The following is a 19,320-nucleotide window of genomic DNA, read 5'->3' on the forward strand; positions in this document are numbered from 1 at the left end:
GGATGGCTGGTGAGATGGGACTGATGTTTGTCCTCTAAGAGGGGATGAAAGGAGAATGCGCTCTTCTCCCAGAGCGACCCAGTCAGGGCCGCTTGGAGAGAAGGGGGAAGGAAAATGGAGAGAGACTGGAAAAGAATTTTACTACAAAGCGGAAACAATACTTGCCTAGCTGACAGACTATTTCATTTGGTCCCTTATTTAATACTTCCTATACAGAAATAAATTGGTAATAAAATTGTCACTTGGTGTAAATTAAGTAATATATACTAACTTAAACACCACTTAGCAGTGCAGGAAAAAATTAAGCTAAAAGACACTTACTATATACTCTGATTTGAATTGTAGTAAATTAGATAAATGCTGATGTGGCTTGAGTGAGCACAAACATGGTCATTCTTGGTCAGGCCAGCAGAACCTGGAAAACATGAGACCTGTACCTCTCATCCTCCCGTCATCGTCTAATCCATTATGATTAATTGCCTGGAGCAAAGCTACCTAAACTCACATTAGCTGAAGCCAATTACCATGATTGCAGCATTTTAATATGGGTAATAGACTGATCTGACCTTGCCCATTTGCTTGTCAGGTATGGACTGTGTAATAGTGGAGCCATGTTGAGTGGCCATATTTAGAATGTTAATGGTAAAGCCTGTAAAACCATGGCTATGATGACGCACAGGAGACCAGAGCCACTGTGGGATCGCTACAGAAAAATGCATTTGAGGCCAACAGAGTAAGAGGACGTAAAAAGCAGGGAATGGACGTAAACATAAGACAGAGCATCTTCTGTTTAGCTGTATTTGTGAAACAAAATGCAAAATGGCTCTATGGTCGAGACTTTGACCATGCAACCTTTGAAATACCTTTGTTCTGACTTTCACTGCGTAGGAGCACTGCAGGGACTGCAGCAAAAGACGTCAGAGTGGGCGCAAAAGGGGTGGAGGGGGGTGGGGGGGCAGAATTTGAAAAATGCACCCCGAAAGACTAGAGAGGTCAACATTTTGGTTTTTGATTCTTTTGTGGAGTGAACAAATGATCCCCGATGATGGACAATAATGTTTTTATGGGACTCAAAATTTTGAGATGAAGCAGTTCTTTGTGGTAGTGAAATAACCAACACGTGGCTAGGCTTGAACTTTTGTAGCCCTGCGTTGTGTCTGAATGCATAGTGGCAAGATAGGCTTTGGCCTTGGCCTTCTACCACAACAAGCAGCCACTTTGTGGACAAGTGGACAAAAACCACTCATAGAATAAATTACCTAGAGAAGAGTTTGGCCTATGCCAGCACATCCCTGCCGCGGACAGTGCTCTGGTTCTGCTCAGAGAGATAATGTTTCTGTCTCGTCTGGGACTGTCCTCCCACAGCCAGCATCCTGTAGAACAAAGAATTGCTCAATGAGGCAACTTCATCAAGTTCTTTCTCTTCTTCCACTTCTTATTCTTCTACTTCTTTTTCTTCTACTATTGAACAGTTAGAAAGTTTATTCATAGAGTGCTTTTACAATTAAGCTGCTGAACTGCTTTCTCTTTAACATGGAAATACATAAAAAAACAGACCAAATGATGGCTGACCAGCTGATGATACTCAGCTATATATCTCATCTAAACCAGGCGATATAGCTCAATTAACCCAGATAACTGAGTGTGTTAAGGAAATAAGAGATTGGATGACCCATAACTTTCTACTTTTAAATTCTGATAAGACGGAGATTTTGCTCATCGGCCCAAAAACTAGTATACAGAAGCACCAGCATCTCAACCTGCATTTAGACAGATGTTCTGTAACCACTAGTTCAACAGTAAAAGACCTGGAAGTTATTTTAGACAGCAACTTATCTTTTAAAAATCATATCAACCAAGTTACAAAAACAGCCTTCTTTCACCTTAGAAATATTTCTAAGCTAACAAATATGTTGTCTATATCTGATGCAGAGAAGCTCATCCATGCGTTTATGACCTCCAGAATAGACTACTGTAATGCATTACTAGGTGGATGTCCTGCGTCATTAATAAACAAGCTTCAGTTAGTTCAGAATGCGGCAGCAAGAGTTCTTACTAGGTCAAGAAAATATTACCACATAACCCCAATCTTATCATCCCTACATTGGCTTCCGGTTAAGTTTCGAATAGACTACAAACTACTGCTACTCACTTATAAAGCACTAAATGGATTGGCCCCTATGTATCTCTCCAGTCTTTTAACACGCTACAATCCGTCACGCTCCCTGAGATCACAAAACTCTGGGCTTCTAGTAGTTCCTAGAATAGCAAAGTCCACTAAAGGTGGTAGAGCGTTTTCACATTTAGCTCCTAAACTCTGGAATAGTCTTCCTGACAGTGTTCGGGGCTCAGACACACTCACCCAGTTTAAGTGCAGATTAAAAACATATCTTTTTAGCAAAGCCTACACATAACACACATCACATCATAACCTTGTGCTCCAGAACATCTGATCACATGCACATTATCAACTTGTGCTGTTAATATCATGAACAGCAGCTACGCTAATTCCTCTCCACTGCTTCTTTTTCTCTCCCCATCTCGAGGCTTCCTAAGGTTTGGCCAGCTCCAGTCACGTCCCACCTCATGAAGATTATGGACTTTAAAGAAGTAGATGCCAAACTCGCAAACATCCTGAACCATCTAGAGACGTACCAGTGCCAATTGGATCCCACTGCATGTGTGGAGTTTGACATTGGACTTCCTGAAGTGTTTATAGGCTCTGGCATGGAGAAGCAGTTGCTGGATCTGTGATGATCACAAATGTTGAGCTCAGTAGCTCCTACTTTTATACCAAAGACTGTTGAAAGAACATTTACTTATAATCTTATACTCCAGTGCTCATGTTAGTTCTCACTCTCTAGTGTTCTGTATTGTTGAAAGATTTATGATCAAACTCTTGATGTCACCCAAATGAGGATGGGTTCCCCTTTTGAGTCTGGTTCCTCTCAAAGTTTCTTCCTCATTACATCTAAGGGAGTTTTTCCTTGCCACAGTCATGGCGACTGTCATCAGGGATAAATGCACACCATTCACCTTGACTGTTGATTTCTGTAAAGCTGCTTTGAGACAATGTTGTGAAAAGCGCTATACAAATAAACTTGACTTGACTTGACTTGACTTGACTTGACAGCCATCCTCTTCAAACCTGGAAAAAAAATAACTATATGAATCCTGGTTGGATAATATACTGTATAATATACTATTGCATCATTTTGATGTTTAAACATTTCAAACATCTCCATTCTATGCAAGACATAGTGTTTTGTAGACGAACCATTAGTTTGTCCTTTTTTTTTGTTTTTTTTGTTTTAGTATCTGCTGATGACACGATATGCATGTGCAGCAAAGTGAGATTAAATAAACTGGCACCAAATGCACACTGATAGGATGCATGAATCTATAGTCTGAGCTAGAAGTTCAACAGTTATTACATAGAGTTACAACCATTGATAATGCAAGTAGTCCTGGTTTCACACACACAAAAAAAGAAATTGCCTTTTTAATCCAATTTGTAACAGGAAATGTAAGTATATGGATGCCAAAACTAACCATTCTTTATATATTTTTCCCTGAAAGAAAGAAAGGCATAGCTATTTTATTTCATTAATTCATTTATTTATTTTATTTCATGCATACTTCATCAAGTATGCAGATGACACCAACGTGGTCGGCCAGATCGACAATGTCGACGAATCGGCCTACAGGGAAGAGATCCGAAGCCTGACAGCGTGGTGCGCCACCAACAACCTGACCCTCAATGCCTTGAAGACTAAAGAGCTCATTGTGGACTTTCGGAAATCCAACAGCAGGAGACATCTCCCAGTCGGCGAGTCTCCAGTTTTAAGTTCCTGGGAGTTCACATTTCTGAGGATCTGTCCTGGCACCAGAACACTTCAGCTCTGGTTAAGAAAGCACAACAATGCCTGTACTTCTTGAGAAGTCTCAAAAAAGCACATCTGTCCCAAGGGATTTTAACCAGTGTCTACCGCTGCATCATCGAGAGCATCCTGACCAACTCCATTACTGTATGATACGGAGGCTCCACTGTGTGTGAACGTAAAGCCCTACATAGGGTAGTCAAAACCGCCCAACGCATCACTGGCACGCAACTACCTGCCATTGAACACCTTCACCACAGCAAATGTCTGCGCAGAGCTCACAGCATTATCAAGGACTCTTCACATCCCAGTCATAAGCTGTTTAACCTTCTTCCATCAAGAAGAAGATACAGGAACATAAGTACCAGAACCAGCAGGTTCAGGAACAGCTTTTTTCCACCCACTATCACACTACTGACCTCTACACTACACCATTAGATCACTGTATAGACACTGTATATATCTTCTGCACAATTATACATATTACATAGTATATATTTTTTACTCCTCATTACATCTGCACTATTTTTATCTATATGTATATTTATATCTTTATATCCTTACTAAACATTCTGCCCAACATTTCACATTCATGTATATATGTGTATATAATGTGTGTATATATATATATATATATATATATATATATATATATATATATATATATATATATATATATGTGTGTGTGTGTGTGTGTGTGTGTGTGTGTGTGTGTGTGTGTGTGTGTGTGTGTATATATATATATATATATATATATATATATATATATATATATATATATATATATATATATATATATATATATATATGTGTATATATAGTAGACTTGTTTATTTAGCTTGCACATTCCTTAAATGCCATAATCTTATAACCTTCCACTTCTGCACATTTCCTCTTCAATGCCATAGCCTTAGAACATCTATCTGTACTTCTTAATGATGTCCACACATCTCTGCACTGTTATAGCCTTTATATCACTGTACATATGCTTACGTATATATCACATGCTGTAAATATACTACATAATTATCTGCACTCTTTGCACGATTTCTGGTAGATGCCAAACTGCAATTTGTTGCTGTGTACCTGTACAATTCAATGACAATAAAGTTGTATCTATTATTAAAGTCTAAGATTCCTGGTCATTTGTATGCTTTGCCGACAGGCTTTTCTTTCAGTTAAAAAACCTTTTCTCCAGCGCTTGATTCACACTCTGTCCCCCCAAACTAGGAATCCTGCTTATTCCCACACATTAACTAACTCCCCCCTGTGTCATAGGGAAAGATGGGGCAAGCACATGCTTCCTCCAAGACTTGTGAAGCCAACCTCCACATCCTTTCGAATTGTTACTCATGCTGTGTCACAAGACAGCTTAAAAAAAAAATTGGAAGAAAACACTATTTCCCTTCTTCTACATGCACAAGCTCATAAACGCCCTCAACTGGCTAGTGTCATTATGAATGACAGAGGAGAGAAAGACAGCATAGACTCTTCTTTCCTGGACTCTTGGCTACAAAGGAAACTAGGAAATCTAGGAAATCGTTTCATTTATGGTTTTGACCCTTGTATAATTCTGTTTGTATTGTGGTATTTTCTGATTTTTAAACCTTATTATTGTTTTTAAACTGAAGCAATAATTTAAAAGTGTTTATGAAATATTTATGAAAACTACATTTACTGCTCAGGATAAATATCCTTTTGCATCCAGGATTACATTCGCTTCAATTTTTTTTTAAATATGTACACTCCGGAGTGCTGGTTGTCTGGTTCTTGTCCCCTGAGCAATGCCATATGCCTTCTGTTAACATGTACAAGAGTAATGGGCACATAATCAATGGATCAATCAGTTATTGCTGTTGGAAGTGTGTTAAACAGACCACTGTTCTGTCACTCACAAGTTTTCTTTACATTTGATTGGATGGTGAAATAATTGATGTTGCTGGAACACAGATTCAGTAAAATAATGCACATGCCAATCAGAGAAGGAACAACGTTCACTATTCACTCTTACCAACTTTATCATAAAATATCCATCCCTGCTAGGCTTTTCAAAGCATTTGATCGCCTCTCAGAAGTAATGAGCTTAAATGGGAATGCCTGATAAATGCGTGTAGCAAAGAACTCAGGATCGCTCACTGTCACAATGAAAATGGCACAGGGGACACCCGAAAGCAAAGAGAATGGGGAAGAGAATAATGAAAAGCCACTGTAATGGATAGAGAGAGAGAGAATGGGAAAGAGAGAGGAAGCATTGTTTTGAGTGCACACGCTCAGCTTGTATGCCCTACCATCTTGAATTCCAACCATTCAGATGGCAGGCCTGCGTAGGCCTGAACTCCAACGCATTTCCCCGCTGCACTTACAAGAGACACATTGAAATTGCACTGGCATGGGACATCTGCACCCAATCGCTCACTACCCTCCCCAATACACATGCAAACTCACACACACACTATGTCACCATTGTATGTCCAACCAGCAGCTATATTGCTGCCAAGACAAGCCTAGAGACAGTAGACATGCCTGTTGAGTGCATATGCCCAAACCCAGTGTGTGTTAATTGGGTTGAAGGTTTAGTGAGGCGGCGAGCCTTGCAGGCTGCTGATGGGTGGATGATAGGGCAATGCTGTGAGGGGTTTTGGAGCTAAGTGCTGACCCCTAGCATTCCTCTGACTCTCCTTGTTGCATGGTGATGTGGGTGGGCTTCTCGGCCTCTGAACCCCAGGGAGAGCTCTTGTGTGTCCATTGTTCTAGAGGTGCATTTTAGTAAATCTGCTGAACCCAGATATTATGTAACTAATATAACGACTCATTGGCTTGCATATCAATTCTTTAGCCTTATTTGTATAATATAATCATTTTCTTGGCATTTGCACTATATAATTTACTTTGCTTATCCAAAGTTAGAAAATATTCTAACAAACAACTCTTTGGGGAACCCTTAAATCCCATTAACAGATGGTTTCTCTTTCAGGTTCCAAATAGAACATCTTTACAAAAAGGGAACTCTTTTCTATGCAGAAATCATTAAAGAACCCTTCTAAATAAATAAAAGGATAAATAAACATGCCCTTTTCATTCTGCTGGCATGAACATAAAGATGGGTTTATAAACTAGTGCTGATTAGGGGCAATTGTCAGTGTCATGTAATATTGATGATAATCCCAAGCAGTTGATTTACTGTTTTCCAGAAATTACCTCATACAGTACCATACACAGGCTTGTTATGTAAAACTCAGAATACCTAACATTGTAAGCAGTCAAGTCAGATTTTACTAATAATCACTTAAGCACACAACTGTATTACATAAACATTTTGCTTTGCAATTATTGTGCAGTAAATCAGAGGTCATGCTTAAAAACAACATAAGACAACATGTACTCAATATATCACTTGCTCTTTCAAAATGTCATCAGCAGTGCCACTTTTCTCTGATTGGTCCCTTTTGGGCCTTTCTGGCATTTCATCTACCGAGAGAGAGAGAGAGAGAGAGAGAGAGAGAGAGAGAGAGAGAGAGAGAGAGAGAGAGAGAGCACAGAAAGCTGTTGAAAAGCTGCCCTATCGAACCTGGCATGATTGATGGATGGAAGAGGAGGAGTGGTGATTGAGAATGGGTCAGTGTTGGGATGACATAAGCACACTAAACTGGTAAAAACAATGTCAGTTGGTCTGGAGGTGGACATATCTAAGCAAAGCTATGTGTTTGTGTTTCATCACAGTAAGCAGTTAGGCACCTGCTGTGAAGTATGGAGACCTGGTATGGATCTCCTGAGTTGGTGTTTAAAATTGAGGAATGGGAGGGATTATAGGTTTGGGAATCACTCTACTTTTTAAAGTGCACAGCTGTTAGGGCCATCTGGCATTTGCCAAATTTCACAATAATTACCACTTTGGTCATTAGCATCAATTTTATTGTTTAATCAGTCTGTATAGAATGTCTATAACACAAGAATGATTTATGTCTTTTGATGAATTTTGTAAATTTTTCCAACCATTATTTGTTCATTAATTGCTTATATTTTTTGCTGGATTTGACCCTAGACTAAGTACTCTTCAGTCCAATTTTTGTTGCAGGACAGCCCTCCACTCAATGGCCCTTTTGAAGATCACTTGAAGAACCCTCTGAGAGCTCAATCACTGGCCACAAGTCAAGTCCCTCTGGTGTGTAAGCCAGCCTGGGTGGTTGAAAGAGCCTTTAGCCTCCCTCCTTCACAATCTGTTTATCCTGGGAGGCACGCAGTCCCCCAGAGGGGACCCGTGGATAACCTGGCTGCCGTCTTATCCCAGCCTTCAAACAAGGAGCCAGACTGAGGCAGCCAGTGGCATGAAAACAAAGGCACATGTGAGGAAAAACCAGGCCTGTAGAAGCGAAACCTCACTAATTGACGGCTTGAGGGAGTGGAAGCGATGGAAAAAGAAAGTGAAAAAGAGATAGAGAAAGATGTGAAACCTGTCAGCCCAGCCCCACAAAAACTTCTCCTCCTGGCAAATGCACACTTAAAACACATGATGTCTTTTTCAGGGTGCATTTGTTGCTTTTTTTCTCCCTCTCAATATAAGCAGACCCACTAGGTATTTGAAGCCTGTTTTACTAAGCTGCCCTAGGTGTTTCCACTAAACCCAGTTGTCAGTCTTCTCAACTAGTCATACAGTGATCCTCTGTCACTCACTCCAACTGGTTAACTACACGTTAAGAACATATTGTATATTTTATATATACATATAATACTTATTGGGTCCTAAGGCCACCAATTAATTGATGTGCCAATACACTAAAAACACAGTTCTGTGATATTTTGCTGTCTATCTGAATCATTATAGAGAGATTTACTAAGTAGTACATCAATCTGAAAGAGAACCATAGTGTTTAATTAATTTGAATCAGATTTTATTGAATTACAGAAGACACATATTTCCCTGAGGATTATCTGTTAAAGTATTTAGCAGTTTATTAGCAAGATTCAAAATCTGTACACAAGTGCACATTCATATGTATTTGTGTGCTTCTCAGCAAGATGGTATTGACAAAAATGTATATGCACACAGCTCACAGGTTGCGTGTGCGTGTGTGTGTGTGTGTGTGTGTGTTGGGGGGTGTAACTTTATGAGGAACATCATGAGGCTTGCAGTAGGAATCAGTCTTGGCAAACAGATGCAGAGTAACTTTATCTTTAACTTTGGAATACACTATGGTTGTACTCTGTATTCCCACCCACTCTATATATAAATATTCTATATATACCCACTTTCTTTATGTAATATAACATATATATTATATAATATAAAATAATTCTTTTGGACTCTTACTGTAATCATTTTCATGAAAGGTAGGAAATTTGATTTTGCAAGTCTTGTTTGATGTGGAATTTGTAGATTGTAAAATCAAAGAGTATGTAAATAATGACGTCTTATTCCTAATGGAAATAGTAAAATCAGCTTAATGAGGTTTTTGCTTAATTAGAGTCAGTGGCACAAAATTCATTTAAAAATAGATACCTGTTTAAACTGCTCAAGCTACCTTAAAATCCTGAAGACAGTAACTGAAAGGTGTGTAGTGGAGGATGAAGGTTTGAGCAGTGTGCTGCAGAAGGGGACTAAATATATAGCTAAAATGTTGGATTAAGGTTTTATAAATGGCGATTAACTTGTCACTATATTCAATTGTTTTATTGTTCTAGATTTGTAAACAGACCCTGAGATAAGACACAACTTTTTTGAAGGTTTTTTTTTTTGTTTCTGTTTTATAATTTTACTTATTGCAAACACTTCTATAAGAAAGTTTGTTTCAGTCTGATTCAGTGAATTTATTTATTTTTTACTAATTTTTAACTTTTTGCATTTGCTTCAGCAGCTCTGGCATTACTTGCCTCCCGTGATCCTCCTTCTTTAACACTTGGTCCAGTTGACTTTGAATGAGATTAGAAGCATTAGTGGGGGACTCTGACTCTCTGTCTCTCTATCTCTCTCTCACACACTCACACACATACAGTGAGCTCAGAGCAAGACGCAGCTTCTGCTGACCTTTGTTCTGATCTAAAAATCAAAGAGGTGGCAGCAGTGGGCCAAGGGAGTGCTGGGCAAAGGGGGCGTCTGAATGACCTCTGACCCCTGGGGGCGTGCTGTGGGGGAACAGTGGGCCCATGGCCCTGAATGTCAGCCCCCTGGGCGCAGACATTGCAGGCCCTGTAATGATTTATGGGGCAGGGGTGCCATCGATGGCTGCTCAGCCCTAGGGAGGGTCTAAATGGTAACTGTGACATCCCTGAACGTAGAGGTTAAAGGTGATCAATAACAAGACTGGTGAAGAGGAGAGAGGGAATGTGGGAGGGAGGAAGGGAGGAGAAAGCTTGGTATTTTTTTAATTGCTTCACTCATTACCAACCGCTTTGTGTCTGTTCTGTTCTTTTGTGTATCAGTGTGTTGCAAGCAGAGTTTGGCCCCTTTCACTAGCATGATGATAGTGCAGTGGGTGGATGCAAGCACTGGATGGTGGACTGTCACAGCTGTTTGTGCTTTTAATGCTTTCTTTGTGCCTTTGCTATGCTCCCCTCTGTTCAGATGTTCACTGTCTACTGATTTACTGATTTATCAGTTTTTGTCTAGCAATGGTTTACTGGTTTTGTTAAAAAGTAAATGAAAATGTGACATATGTTTGTACTTACAAGTAGGGATTAAAGAGGGTGAGAGCAAAAGAAGGGGAACACTTTTGGTTGTGTGATAGCAAGCAGAGCTGATGGAAAATGAACAAAAACAACAACAGCAACAATAATAATAATAATGATAATAATAATAAAAATTAGTTTAAATGGTACGTGTTATGTATACACAGTGCATTTGCAAAATGGTTATATTGGGTGCTTGAAGGCTTTCCTAAACTTTAACAGCTTTATTCTTTAATTTAAGCCAGAGTTGGATTAGATATCTTAACATATTTTGATGCTCTACTGAATCAAAATGTAATCCCTCAACTGTATTTGCATTAAGCCATAACAAAAAATGAACAAATATTTAACAAAAGTATATAGAAAAAGCCAAAATCTACTGTATTAATTATTTAAAATTTTCATGCTATCATTTTTTCTGATGTGGACACTGAAGCATGAATTTTTACTAATATCAATGTCACTGCAATAACTACTAAACTTTAAAATATCTTTTAAAAAGTACAGGATAAAGTACAGGACAATACATAAACACGTACACAAAACTGTGTTTTTTTGCAAAATAGCTGACATTGCATAAATAATAAATAATTAATATATACTAACCTCCAAAATACAGTCAATAGCCTACTCATAAAATTAGAGGCAAACAGGGGACCAACAATTGAAAAAGATAGTCAACAAGCACCAAGCACATATGTGAGTGATAATCAGGATTCCAAAAACTTTTATAGTCATATAGTGTATTTGTGCTGTTTTATTTTAGTTTATTTTTATTTATTTTTTAGTAGCCCTGAAAAGAGTAGGGCTACTATACCTCCTAAATCTCACTTTTAAATTCTTTGTACGTGTTAGATTCTAACAGGTTTTTAAAAGACTATATTTTATATTTTAGGTTTTGCTCTCTGGTACATGATTTTCAAGCAAAATATATTTTTTCCATGTTCATGCCTTTTTTGCATTTATTAAAGACTTGTTTTTCAGCTTTTCATTTTATGGTTTTATTTTTATTTTTTTGTATGCCTGCCTGTTTCTCTTTCTGTGTGTGTTCACCAACTTCCTCTGTCCAGTAGCACATATTAATGCTTCTTCTATTTAGCTTGTGTCTGGGAGTATGTCTGTCTGACTGTGTGAATGTTTTTCTCTATGTCTGTTTGTCTCCCACTCTCTCTGAGTGTCTCACTATGTTTGAGGAGTGTGTGTGTGTGTGTGTGTGTGTGTGTGTGTGCTCACTCAGCTTCACTCCCACCCCCTGCATGTATGAGTGGCTCTCAGAAGTGAGCTGATTAAGATTAAGACTGGGCTGCTTTCCCTAATCAGATCTCCGCATCTAAATCATCTGTGTACATTTCTAATTACGCAGTCGTGCGCCACGTCCTTGAGCTCAGCGGCAGGTCTCCATTTCATCTTGCACTGTCTCTCTCCCGCCTTCACTCGTTTCATCTTCCTTATTTATTTCTTTTTTGTTGTTGTTATTTTGGCTGTTGTGAGTCAAAATGCTCATTTGCACTTGTCTCTTCTCTCCAGTGACAGTGTAAGAGAGGGCAGGGCAGGCAGCCCAGAAAAAAAAATCATATTATCCTGTCACGTAAAAATGTCCTGTTTGAGATACATACGTTTTATTTGCCATCTATACATATTTTTATTGTCTCAATGTATTTCAGGTGCAGGCTAAATGCAAGACTGTCCATGACAAATGATGTCCAAATAATACAGCACAATACATTTTACATCAAATACTGCAGAAAAGTTCATTTTGCTGAGAAAGAAATATGCATATAGGATGAAACAAAATATATGATGCAGTACAGGATATGATGGTTATTACAGATGCACAAGAAGTTTCCCGTTCTTAATGAGTTTTGTTTATAAATTATTCTCAGATCTCATAATCAGTGCTCTGATGCTGCTGGTGCACTGCTTAGAGCATCAAATTATTCTGTTAAGTGAAAGGAAAATAAAGTAAAGAATGCATGTGGTGCATATATATTTATATGATAAGAAAGGATGACGTCAGAAGTTTGCAGCAGTTACACTATAGATGTGCTGAAATGTGTGCTGTGTTAACAGGGAAATAAAAACCCTGAATGATCATTTGTGCTGCTCCTTTTCCTTACTGCATGTCAAGAAGCCCTCACAAGTAAGATAAAAATAGATCTTAATCTAGCTGAGGTGCATACAAATTGTGAAAATGATAATAAATAATACACTTTTTTGACATTGATGGAAAGACCTTGAATATATCCAAATGCAAAGAACCATCCCATTGTCTAGCGTATTTCTTCAGATGCTTTGGCAGTTTATATTGTCCTTTCTTTATTCAAAAATCAACCTTGCGATTTAAGTGTTGAAAGAGAGGTCCCCCAGGCTGACCGCCATACAAAGAAAAGGTTTGAAGGTGAAGTATTGGGCAGCCCATGGCATTGACTTCACATTATGTGTAAAATTTTGGCCTTATGGGTGAGTTAGTAATGTTACAGCCTTGAGCAATTTCCTAGAGGAGGCCATTGATAGACAATAACAGAAGATCACAAAGAAAGCTATGCATAGCTCAAAAGTAAAAAAGAGTTAGATATCAAATATGTCAGCAAAAATATAAAAACAGATTTGTCTATAGTGATGTGCATTTTCTCTGTGTTTAATACAATAGTATATTGTATGACCTCTAATGCTATTAAAATGATTTGTAATCACATAAAGAAGATATGTAGTATTTTGGCTTACAAAGAGTGGACCATATTTGTGTTTTTTTAGCTGTTATCATATATTAAACCATGCGTTACTATCTAGCTTAGAGGCATTGCATGGAATCAAGTTTCATTTGGTACCAAAGCTCAACTCAGTACATTTTCTTTATCCGTTACTAACTTTCATAGATATCAAGGTGGTTTCTTAAATGAAAAAGGTTTACATGTTATTGTGTGTGGTTAACATGTAAGACAATGCATGGTTTACTAAACATGAAAAACAGAAACAGGAGAAGGCTTAGGCTTACCATGGCTAGAAACCTTTGTATTTAGGTTCACATATTTGAACCTAAGCAGAAGCCAATAACTACAGTGTCCTGTATCATAAATAACACAGCAATCTCTCTCTCTCTCTCTCTCTCTCTCTCTCTCTCTCTCTCTCTCTGTCTGCCCTGTGCTCTGTTGAAGCTTTTCAAATGGTAAATAGTTGATCAACTTGTGGCCACATTGTTGCCCATCTTTCATGTAGTTCTGAGGAGAAACCTTGAGGTGAGGAAAAGAAGGAATTTTCGATGAAAAAAAAAGAAATCTTCCCCTCTACTCTCCACTACAACCCCCTACTCTGGCCTTCATTGCGGGGTCATGTATTTGTTAGATAAATGAGAGGGAGAATAAGACAAAGGTTGATAGTGTATGACGTGTGAGGGAAGCAAAAGAAACAGACCTGGAGTGCTCAGCCACCTGGTGATAAAACTATTAATTGGAAATCAACTGCTCTGTCTCACAGTATCTACCTTCTCAACTCTCTAATGCCTTACAGCAAATTACGATTATGACCTGTTCCTTTTTATACCACTATCATGTGGTATTATTTAAAAAATTTGCCACTAACTGTATACCTTGTAGGATCGTTCTAATCTCAGATGCTTTAGGTTCCTGCCCACTGCCTTGTAGAGGAATCTGTAATTATCCTAACCCATTCTCTTCATTTGAAATACTTTCTTTATATAGCAATGAATGAGGTTGTGGTAACATAGTGGTGCAACAGATAGCTTTGGGTTCTCACACCTCCGTAGTCCCGAGTTCAATCCTGAGTTTGTGCAGAGTTTCATATGTTTTTTTTTTCTTCTGAGTATTCTAGTCTCCTCCTACCTTGTTTTGTTGGCTTGATGACAATAAATTGCCCTTAGGTGTGAATTAATGTTTTAAACAGGTGCGTGCAGGATGCCTTGTGATGGGCATTCAATCCAAGGAGTGCTTCCATTGTATGCCTGGGATATTCTTGGTATCCACTGCAAACCCTGTTGAGGATCAGGGTTTTTCCAAAGTGTTAATTTAGATAAATGATGAATATTTGACTAATTGCTACTCATGAGCAGCAAATCAAGTATTCCAGTGGGTATATATTGGGGTATATATTATATCTACTATAATTGTTTAGCATATGAATCTAAAGGATGCCATTATATCATTTCAGTCTGGCTTAGTCTTAAGTGGGGTTGATTGATTTTGGTCTGGGTCTTATGAGTAATGAAATATGTAAGGTACAGTGTGGTTCTGGTATAGGGCCAGCTGCTTATACTGCATGTTAAACAGGATTCACATGTATTCAACAGGCTCCTCAGCATCACTTCACAAAAGCCAGTAGTTTAAAATAGCATTAAATGCATTATTTAGGCATGATTACCAGCTTTGTTGTAGTGTTTGTAATGTCATTAATAATACCGTACACCCAAATAATGCGCTTAATGTTATTTATCTGTTGGCAGATAGATGCGACTAATCCTCATTCATTTGCCGTGGATCAATGCAAATCCGCTAGCGTGAACGAACCTCCCCCTATGAGCCCACGGTTCCTAATGTATTTTCCAACCATTAACCAGCGATAATCCCTGCTAATCATCACTAATCCACATCTCCTGAGTTTGATGATATTCTCCTGATGAAGGAGGCGGTGTCAGACCTCAAACGCCTAAGTGCAGCACAGATATATGGCTCTGTATACTCTGACAGGAGTGGATAATAATATGTTAGTATGAGTAGAGAGAGAAAGGGAAGCAATGCAAGCTATTGATGCAAGCTTGATGGCACAAATTCCCCGCAATGACTCTGCCTATGGCTGTGTATAATTATGCATAGACAACCAATCTGCACTCAGCAGTGATGCACATCTGCTTTATGCTTTCCATGGAGAATCAATGGACCATCCTATGATCTGTTAGTCACCTTTTTATATATATTATGTCCATGTATAGTCCTTGAAGTCATTTGGTATTAACCTTAGGCTTTTTCTTATACAGTTGTAAAAAGCTTACAGAAGCACACTGTGTAAGCAGAGTTGGATTAATAGTTAAGAAATGGCTCAATGACAAGTAAAAGTATGTTCGCATTTTTCCCTTTCAGCTGCATAGCTGTGGTTATATTATGTACTTAGAACTAGAGCTGTTATAAGTGTCAGCACATTCAAAATTGCTATACAGTTTGAAGAATTGATAAAAATGGATATAAATGATCAAATATTCCATTCAAATAGTGCATGGGTAAAAATCATGTCATTTAACAAAATATCCAAAAATCTCCTGGTATAAAAATTGGGTAGCAATGCTGATGCTTAGATTTTATCTAAGCTTAATTTGACTTTATATTGTAGATTTGTATATTTTTGGGGGGATTTGCAATAGAGAAAGAGCGAAAGAGAGAAAGAGAGAGAGAGAGAGAGAGAGAGAGAGAGAGAGAGAGAGAGAGAGTTAAAAACTATGTATATCAGAGTAATTTAAAAAATCCAAGTCATTTGCAAATGAGATTAGGTTAAAAAGAGAGCTAAAAAAGGAAGACATATTTCATATAATTAATAAAATATTTTTGGATTCATACATGTTCCTAACAGTTCAGTGTACTTTTGCACTCTAGCTCATCTTAATTTCAGCTCTGTCTTTACTCACCAGGATACATGTGATGTAAAGAAACATTTCATTCAATGAGTGCTGATCTTCTGTTCAAGTAACTACAATCACGTTTTACATCCCTTCCTAACCTACAAGTCCTTTTTCATTAATAGTGTGGAATGGGAAAGCCAATTTTTCTAATGATGACAAATGTGACGTTACGGATTTAAGATAGTTTACATGCATCTATGTGTTTATTATGGATAAACACATAGACACATGAATTAAAGAAGAACAGTAAATAATTCTTCTTCTTCTTCTTTACATTCTCCACAATCTTACATACACAATCACAATCTTACATACACAAAGTGGAATTTACATTGTTCCACTGCCAGTGTATGTGTATGAACATTATTATTATATTATATTGTACAATAAACAGTTAATATCAGCAATCATTTATCTAGCCTGAATAAAAATGAGAGATGGTGAGAAAAGGAGAGAGAGTTTTTGAAGAGATACTTTTTTATTTTTGTTTTGTTTGACTAAATCAAAACTAGACTCATTCCCAAAGGCAAAACAGTGCAACAATCGTGGTTCAATTGCATGGCACTGAAGACTGTCTTTGCCAGTTAAGAGATCTTACGATGCTTTGGAGAAACTGGAGACTAAGTTCATTTGCATTGAGTGTTCTGGCCGGTAGGGGGCGCATTAGCCTCACGATTCCTCTTAAGATCTTGAGAAATGGGATTCGTCTGATGCCCGAGTCTAACAGAATATTTCACTGGTTTAAAATAGTATAAAATATACTTTATATATATATATATATATATATATATATATATATATATATATATATATATATATATATATATAAATATTATTATATATATTTCGTTTTACTCTTTTTATTTGAATGAATTAAATAGCATTAATTTAATAGTAAGATCATATTTATAACAATAGGCATGAAATATATCATTGGCCATTTGAAAGGTCTTTACAGGTAAAATCTAACAAGAAGAGTTAAAAAGCATTTATTAACATAACCATAGCATGTGTGTATATATTGCCTTTCATTTTTTTTTTTAGTTATTTGTTGTATTGCTTTATTAATTAATTAATTAATTTGTAAGGTTTAGGGTATGTTTCTTTTATTTTAAATCACACAGACAATAAAAATTATTTACTGAATAAATGAAACGAGTTTTAGTCCACGGTATTGTTAATCGCGGTGTGTTCTTAACAAAAAATGTTAGTTGTAGAAATCTGACGTTTGACAACGGATTAATTGTTTTCCTATTTATATGAAATAAAAATATCGGTACGGTATTGCGATACTAGTCCCATTAAACATCAACAAGCCAAATTAGCTATTCTTTTTCTTCTTCTTCTTCTACTTCTTCTTGTTCTTGTTCTTCTTCTTTTTCTCCCCTTCTTCTTTTTCTCGTCATAGACGTTCCTAAATATTCCTTTTCCTTGAAACATTTCCACCCGGATATGTCATTGCATCTGTCAGTCTGTGGGTTCATGTGATTTCATGTGTGTAATTGCAGTAATCTTGCAATTACCTCATACACACAAACAAAAAGAATCCTGTGCAAGCACACCGTACCAAATCCTAAAATGTGTTTCTTTTAGAGAAAGAATTAGTTTCAGCCACAGCACAGAAGCTGTACTCTAAACTCCACCTCGTCTCAAAGCAACTGAACTGAACTTCTGAAACAATTCTGAAAAATCAGAATCCTGAATAATGTGGCTGAATACTTTGTTAGGCTTTATATAATATTAATTTTGTGTATATATAAACATTTGAACGGGCCATATGTCCAGCTTTAACGCACATTTCATGCGTCACACTTCTGCACTTTGCATTAAAATAGCGCCATATGTTCAGTTCAAACACACATGAATATTACTAAAGGCAGACTGTAGATGTCCGAACAAGCGTTCATATCTTTCTGATATACACAATATGGACAAATGATTCTGTATAAACTATTTTAAACGCTTTTAATATTTGCACATGATTCTTCCATTTCTTCTCTGCATTACTAATACTAATGTTGATCTTTCCTGGATAGGTAAAAGAGGATGATCAGGACAGGATAATATCTAAAATGTGTGCTTTAGTGTAAATGATCTGTGTTCAGTGTGAGATTGGAGGTGTATATTTCAATCGCCCTTGCGGTACACATTTTGGTTATAACACTGGTGAATTTCTTTATTATTGATCTAAATGCAAACGTTTTTTTAACGTAAAAAAACAGCAAGTGACTGTTCACATCACGATGTTCTGAGTGAAATCTGTCAGTTTTAAGAGCAAAATATCCCTTTCTTGACCAATCTTTACTTATAAGATGAAGACATTATATTTCATTATCCTGATTGAATGTGATGTGAGAGGGGGTTTTGGTTGAAAAAACACACTTAGTTAGTTAGTAATATCCTGGAGGGGGAGAATTGTGATATGGTGTTCTATCTAATGGATAAATGTAGATTTGTTTTTACTATTATTATTTTAATATCCATCATATTATGAGGTAGAAGGAGGAAATATGTTCTTAAAAAAGACAGAAGCCAAGTTCGAATATACGTTTTATGTAAGTAATAAAATATTACTATAACATAAATATAAACGTGACTTTGCAGTCTACATTTCGCAATCAACATACAACCAATGTAGTAAACAAAAAAAAAAACATTTGTAATTCACTGCAACAGAATTAACAGAGCCAAACAGAAAGCTCCGAACAACTTTAAGAAATAAATATATAGATATATAAATGGTCAAATCCATAAATGAAATATTAAAATATCTTCTTGGAATTAGTAAGTGTACAAAACTGCCCGGAAAGAACAAAACAAAAAAAAAAATCCAAAACAAACTCAAAACAATACATATGTTTACATATTGGACATATTTACATATTGGAAATAATAATGACAACTATTTATTTAAAATCTTTTCTTTTTTTTTTTTTTTTTGGAAAAAGTTGTATATCCCACACGGTTTCAAATAACAGAATTGTCAAAAAAAAAAAGGAACACCTGCTCCAAAGCTGTTCATTCACAGATGCCTTGAGAAACGACACGAAACGCACGACTTGTTCAGAATCCCTCTTTCATGTCCCGCTCTCGGAAATAATAATAAAAAAAAACAATAAATAAACCAATAACAAAACAAAAAAAAATTAACAA

This window comes from Silurus meridionalis, chromosome 4 (genome assembly GCF_014805685.1).
Source record: "Silurus meridionalis isolate SWU-2019-XX chromosome 4, ASM1480568v1, whole genome shotgun sequence".
Lineage (NCBI taxonomy): Eukaryota > Metazoa > Chordata > Actinopteri > Siluriformes > Siluridae > Silurus > Silurus meridionalis.